Source organism: Ranitomeya imitator, chromosome 7 (genome assembly GCF_032444005.1).
Source record: "Ranitomeya imitator isolate aRanImi1 chromosome 7, aRanImi1.pri, whole genome shotgun sequence".
NCBI classification, from domain to species: domain Eukaryota; kingdom Metazoa; phylum Chordata; class Amphibia; order Anura; family Dendrobatidae; genus Ranitomeya; species Ranitomeya imitator.
The window spans coordinates 96,725,275-96,730,991 of record NC_091288.1 but is presented as its reverse complement, the minus strand read 5'-3'; positions in this window follow the sequence as shown (position 1 = coordinate 96,730,991).

Sequence of the window (5,717 nt, the reverse complement as noted above, 5' to 3'; positions counted from 1 at the left end):
TTTAGCACATGCTTAAAACTGTAGATACTAGGGTTTAAATATGTTTTACAGGTAAGGGCACTGCAGTGAACTGGTGCAGCGCTTGAGGAAAGTCTTGGAGATGAAAGCTTCGAATTATGACGAATGTTAGTCGATCATTAGCAAAACAAAGAGCACAGGTAGGGTGGTAGACAGAGATGAGAGAGGAGCTGTAGGGCAGTGCAGCACTGTGGATGGCTTTGTGGAAAATTAGGATAAGTTGTTCGTGTATTCTGTAGCAAATTGGCAGCCAATGCAATGACTGGAACACGGTGGAGGCATCGGTGTTGTGGCTGGAATGAAATGAGTGTGGATTCTGCATTCAGGACAGCTCAGAGAGGGGGAGTTAAGTAGGAAGGTTACCAATTAGTAGAGAGTTGTACAGGAAAGATATATATCTTGGTACCGTGTTAGCCAGTAACTAGAAAAATAGTTAGAATTGAGAGTCCTCAGTGGTTGATACCTTTTAATGGCTAACTGAAAAGATGGTAACAAATTGCAAGCTTTTGAGACTACACAGGTCTCTTCATCAGGCAAAGACTAAAAGAAACTCTGAAGAATCACATATTTATGCATAACATAGCACAGGTGACATGAAGCAGAATTACCATGAGTGATTTTACTTCCAATTGCAGTGCCAGTCTCCTGTAGATAGATCTTCTTGTCAAATTCCAAGTAATTGTGGGTGAGGATGAATTTTATAAGTTTCACATCAGAATTTGCATCAGTCCCTGTGTTTTCCAGGAAGAATTTGCAGGCATTTAATCCATCCTGGTGTGGGATATTTGAGTACAAAGATTCCACATCCATTGTGGCCAAGATGGTTCCTTCTGGTAGAGGACCTATTGCTGATAGTTTATTCAGTAGGTCAGTTGTGTCCTGAATGAAGCTGGGTGTATCTTTTACCAGGGGTTTAAGAATACCCTCTACCCATCCAGATACCTGCTCAGTAAGGGTGCCCACACATGAAATATTTGGTCTTCCTGGATTTCCAGATTTGTGGATTTTGGGAAGCATGTAGAATATCCCTGTTCTTGGACTTTCTGGTATCAGGTCATTGGCTCTTAACCCCTTCATGACCCAGCCTATTTTGACCTTAATGACCTTGCCGTTTTTTGCAATTCTGACCAGTGTCCCTTATGAGGTAATAACTCAGGAACGCTTCAACGGATACTAGCGGTTCTGAGATTGTTTTTTCGTGACATATTGGGCTTCATGTTAGTGGTAAATTTAGGTCAATAAATTCTGCGTTTATTTGTGATAAAAATGGAAATTTGGCAAAAATTTTGAAAATTTCGCAATTTTCACATTTTGAATGTTTATTCTGTTAAACCAGAGAGTTATGTGACACAAAATAGTTAATAAATAACATTTCCCACATGTATCCTTTACATCAGCACAATTTTGGAAACAAAATTTTTTTTTGCTAGGAAGTTATAAGAGTTAAAATTTGACCAGCGATTTCTCATTTTTACAACGAAATTTACAAAACCATTTTTTTAGGGACCACCTCACATTTGAAGTCAGTTTGAGGTGTCTATATGGCTGAAAATACCCCAAAGTGACACCATTAGTGTTGAGCATTCCGATACCGCAAGTATCGGGTATCGGCCGATATTTGCGGTATCGGAATTCCGATACCGAATTCCGATACTTCCCGCGTATCGGATACTGGAATCGGAAGTTCCCAGAATTCAAACTGCACGCAGCAGCCAATGAGGAATGATTGGAAGTGTGGGCACATCCTGTTTAGCATGGTGGGCATGTAAGTACTGGCAAGGCTGTGATTGGCTGCTGAAATGATGTCACTCTGCACTATAAAAAACGCTGCCGCCATTTTGCGCTCACTCTGCTGTGATTTCAGTTAGGGACAGGACGCTGTGTTCTAACTGAGGGCCAGTTGAGCTAGCTAATTGCTTTATTTTCCTTTCCAAAGGCTAATTTAGCAAAACGCTGTGTGTTCTTCACTGTTCACCTTGCTCTTGCCTTGCAGCGCTGTTTTAACAGCGTTCTGCAAGGTCTCTGTGTGTGTGTGTGTGTGCAGCTCACTCTGTAGTCTGTGTGCAGCCATATACCCGGTTGTATTCAGCTCAGGGGGGGTTCACACTGCCTCACACAGTTGTCCTTTTTTGCTCATAGTGCAGCCTGCTGCACATTTTTTCTCAAATTTCCTATTAGTGTTTTTCCACCCGTCTCCAGCTAAATTGTGGAAAAACACTACATAGGATAACCTAGAGGGGGGTTTTTGGGCCTTGCAGCGCCGTTTACGGCTGTCTGCACGGTCTCCGTGTGAGCCCAGCTCGCCCTGTATTCTGTGTGCAGCCATAGCCGGTTGGATTCAGCTCAGGGTTCGTTACTGGCTCATACCTTGAGAAAAATTTTCCTTTCTTTCAAATAGTGCAGCCTGTTTAAAAATGTTAAAAAAAATTCCCTATTAGTGTTTTTCCACCCGTCTCCAGCTAAATTGTGGAAAAACACTACATAGGATAACCTAGAGGGGGGTTGTTGGGCCTTGCAGCGCCGTTTACGGCTGTCTGCACGGTATCCGTGTGAGCCCAGCTCGCCCTGTAGTCTGTGTGCAGCCATAGCCGGGTGGATTCAGCTCAGGGTTCGTTACTGGCTCATACCTTGAGAAAAATTTTCCTTTTTTTCAAATAGTGCAGCCTGTTTAAAAATTTAAAAAAAAAATCCCTATTAGTGTTTTTCCACCCGTCTCCAGCTAAATAGTGGAAAAACACTACATAGGATAACCTAGAGGGGGTTTATTGGGCCTTGCAGCGCCGTTTACGGCTGTCTACACGGTCTTTGTGTCAGCGCAGCTCGCCCTGTAGTCTGTGTGCAGCTCTAGCCGGTTGGATTCAGCTCAGGGTGCGTTACTGCCTCATACCTTGAAGAACAATTTCCTTTTTTTTCAAATAGTGCAGCCTGTTTAAAATTAAAAAAAAAAAAATCCTATTAGTGTCTTTCCACCCGTCTCCAGCTAAATAGTGGAAAAATACTACATAGGATAACCTAGAGGAGGGTTTTTTGGCCTTGCAGCGCCGTTTACGGCTGTCTGCACGGTCTCTGTGTGAGCGCAGCTCGCCCTGTAGTCTGTGTGCAGCTATAGCCGGTTGGATTCAGCTCAGGGTGCGTTACTGCCTCATACCTTGAAAAACAATTTCCTTTTTTTCAAATAGTGCAGCCTGTTTAAAATTTAAAAAAAAAAATTCCTATTAGTGTCTTTCCACCCGTCTCCAGCTAAATAGTGGAAAAACACTACATAGGATAACCTAGAGGAGGGTTTTTTGGCCTTGCAGCGCCGTTTACGGCTGTCTGCACGGTCTCCGTGTGATTTAAACTAGCTCTGTAGCCCGATCTGCACAAAAAAAAAGGTAAAGTTCACCAAACACAACTTAACACTTGTGTAGGCCACATTTGAAAAATAATAAAGTTTAGTCCACACTTTACAACATTAGTGTTTCTTACACCTGTTAGGAGGAGCATTTCAGGAATAAGCACGCTAAGGCCTTAGTACTTTTCTGCTTATCTTTATCTGTCAACCAAGATGAAGAGGGCAGGGAGTAAGGCACGTGGGCGTGGGCGCGGAGCAGGGAGAGGAGCAGGGAGAGGACGTGGTGATTCTGTGCCTGCTGCGGGCGCCGGTGACTCGTCGTCACTCAGTTTCAGCAGGGAACAGTCCTTCATGCGCAGCTTTGTCGGAGAGCGCCGTGCACCGCTGCTGCGTGAAGACCAAATTGAAGCCGTTGTCGGGTGGATGGCAGCTAACGCCTCGGCATCGACTTCAGTTAGTGCCACATCCTCTCAGGCACAGAGCACTGGAGAGCAGCCATCTGTCTCTTCACCACCTGCCAAATTGGCCAGGCAGTCAGAGAGCCCAGGACAGGAGCCGTCTCTACTTCTGTTCTCTGAATCTCTTGGCTTGGAAACAGGGGGCCAGCCAAGCAGCATTGGAGAAATGGAAGAAGAGGCAGTGTGCAGTGATGCCCAACAGCTTTTTCTCTCTGACTCTGAAGAGGCAGGTGGGCCAGTGCCTCCGGTGACCACAGCGCAGTACGCATCTGATGATGAAACTCAGGTGCCGCTTTCTGATGCGTACTGTGCTGCCGAGACTACCCAGGAGGAGCAGTTGGTGGCAGAGGGTAGTGGAGATGATGAGGTCCTTGACCCATCGTGGTGTGAGGAACAGGAAGGTGGTGGGAGCAGCTCTGAGGAAGAGCTTCCCCTTACGGGCCAAAGAGGGAGAGGGAGAGGGAGGGGGAAGACTGCGGAGCCTGTAGCCTCCACTTTGGCACCCGTTAGGAGCCTGTCTCTTTCCAAAGCCAAAAAGGGCGCTCCCAAGACTTGCAGTGCCTGGTCCTTTTTTGACACAGTTGCAGATGACATTTGTTTTGTCAAATGCAAGCTGTGTCATCAGAAAGTAAAAAGAGGTAAAAGTGTCAGCAACCTCAATACCACAAATATGTGGAAACATGTGCGGACCAGGCACGCGGTGGAGTTACAGAAACACAGTGAAGACGTAGGCCAACCAACAGCGGCAGCTACCACCTCTTCATCTCGTGTTGCCTCTTCCTCCACTGTTGTCCAGAGACCTAGTGTAATTCCACCCACAGCACCACCTTCCCAGTCATCCTCACACTCCCAGTCTACTCTACAGCCATCGGTAGTACAGGCATGGGAGAAAAGGCGGGCATTCTCGGCCAACCACCCCCGAGCACAGGCTCTGAATGCAGGCATTGCCAAACTGTTGTCCCTGGAAATGCTCTCGTTCAGGCTGGTGGAGACTGACAGCTTCCGTGACTTGATGGCATTGGCAGTCCCACAGTACAAGGTGCCCAGCCGCTTTTACTTCAGCAGGCAGGCTGTCCCTGCCCTGCACAGGCATGTTGAGGCAAACATAAAACATGCGCTACTGAACGCCGTCAGTAGCAAGGTCCACCTCACCACCGATGCGTGGACCAGTCAGCATGGACAGGGGCGATATGTTTCCCTCACTGCCCATTGGGTTAATGTTGTTGAGCCAGGTACAGATCGTGCGAGTGGCGCAGGACGTGTCCTGCCCACTCCAAGGATTGCAGGAATCCAGTCTGTACGCATCGACTCCTCCTCTTACACCAGTTCCTCAGATTCCTCTCTGCAGGATCCGTCACAGTCCACCTCCACATGGACCCGTGAACGTTTACCTATGACCGACATGAGCACAGCCGTGGCCAAACGTCAGCAGGCCATCTTGAAACTAGTTTCATTGGGGCATCGAAGCCACACAGCGCAGGAGCTCTGGAATGCCGTCAAGCAGGAGAGCGATGTGTGGTTACTGCCAGCGAATCTCCAGCCAGGCATGGTAGTGTGTGACAATGGCCGAAATCTGGTGGCAGCTTTGGCCCTTGGCAACCTCAGTCACATCCCATGTCTGGCACATGTGCTCAATTTGGTTGTGCAGAGTTTTCTGAGGGACTATCCGGATCTTGATGCCCTGCTGCACAAGGTCCGCCTAGAGTGTGCTCACTTGCGGCGTTCCAGCTTGGCCAGATCCCGCATTGCTGCTCTGCAGCGCCGATTCCGCCTTCCGGAACACCGCATCATATGTGACCTACCTACCCGGTGGAATTCCACGTTACATAAGTTGGAGCGGTTGTGTGAGCAGCAGCAAGCAGTTATGGAGTACCAGCTGCATCAGGCGCAAAGAAGTCGCAGTCAGC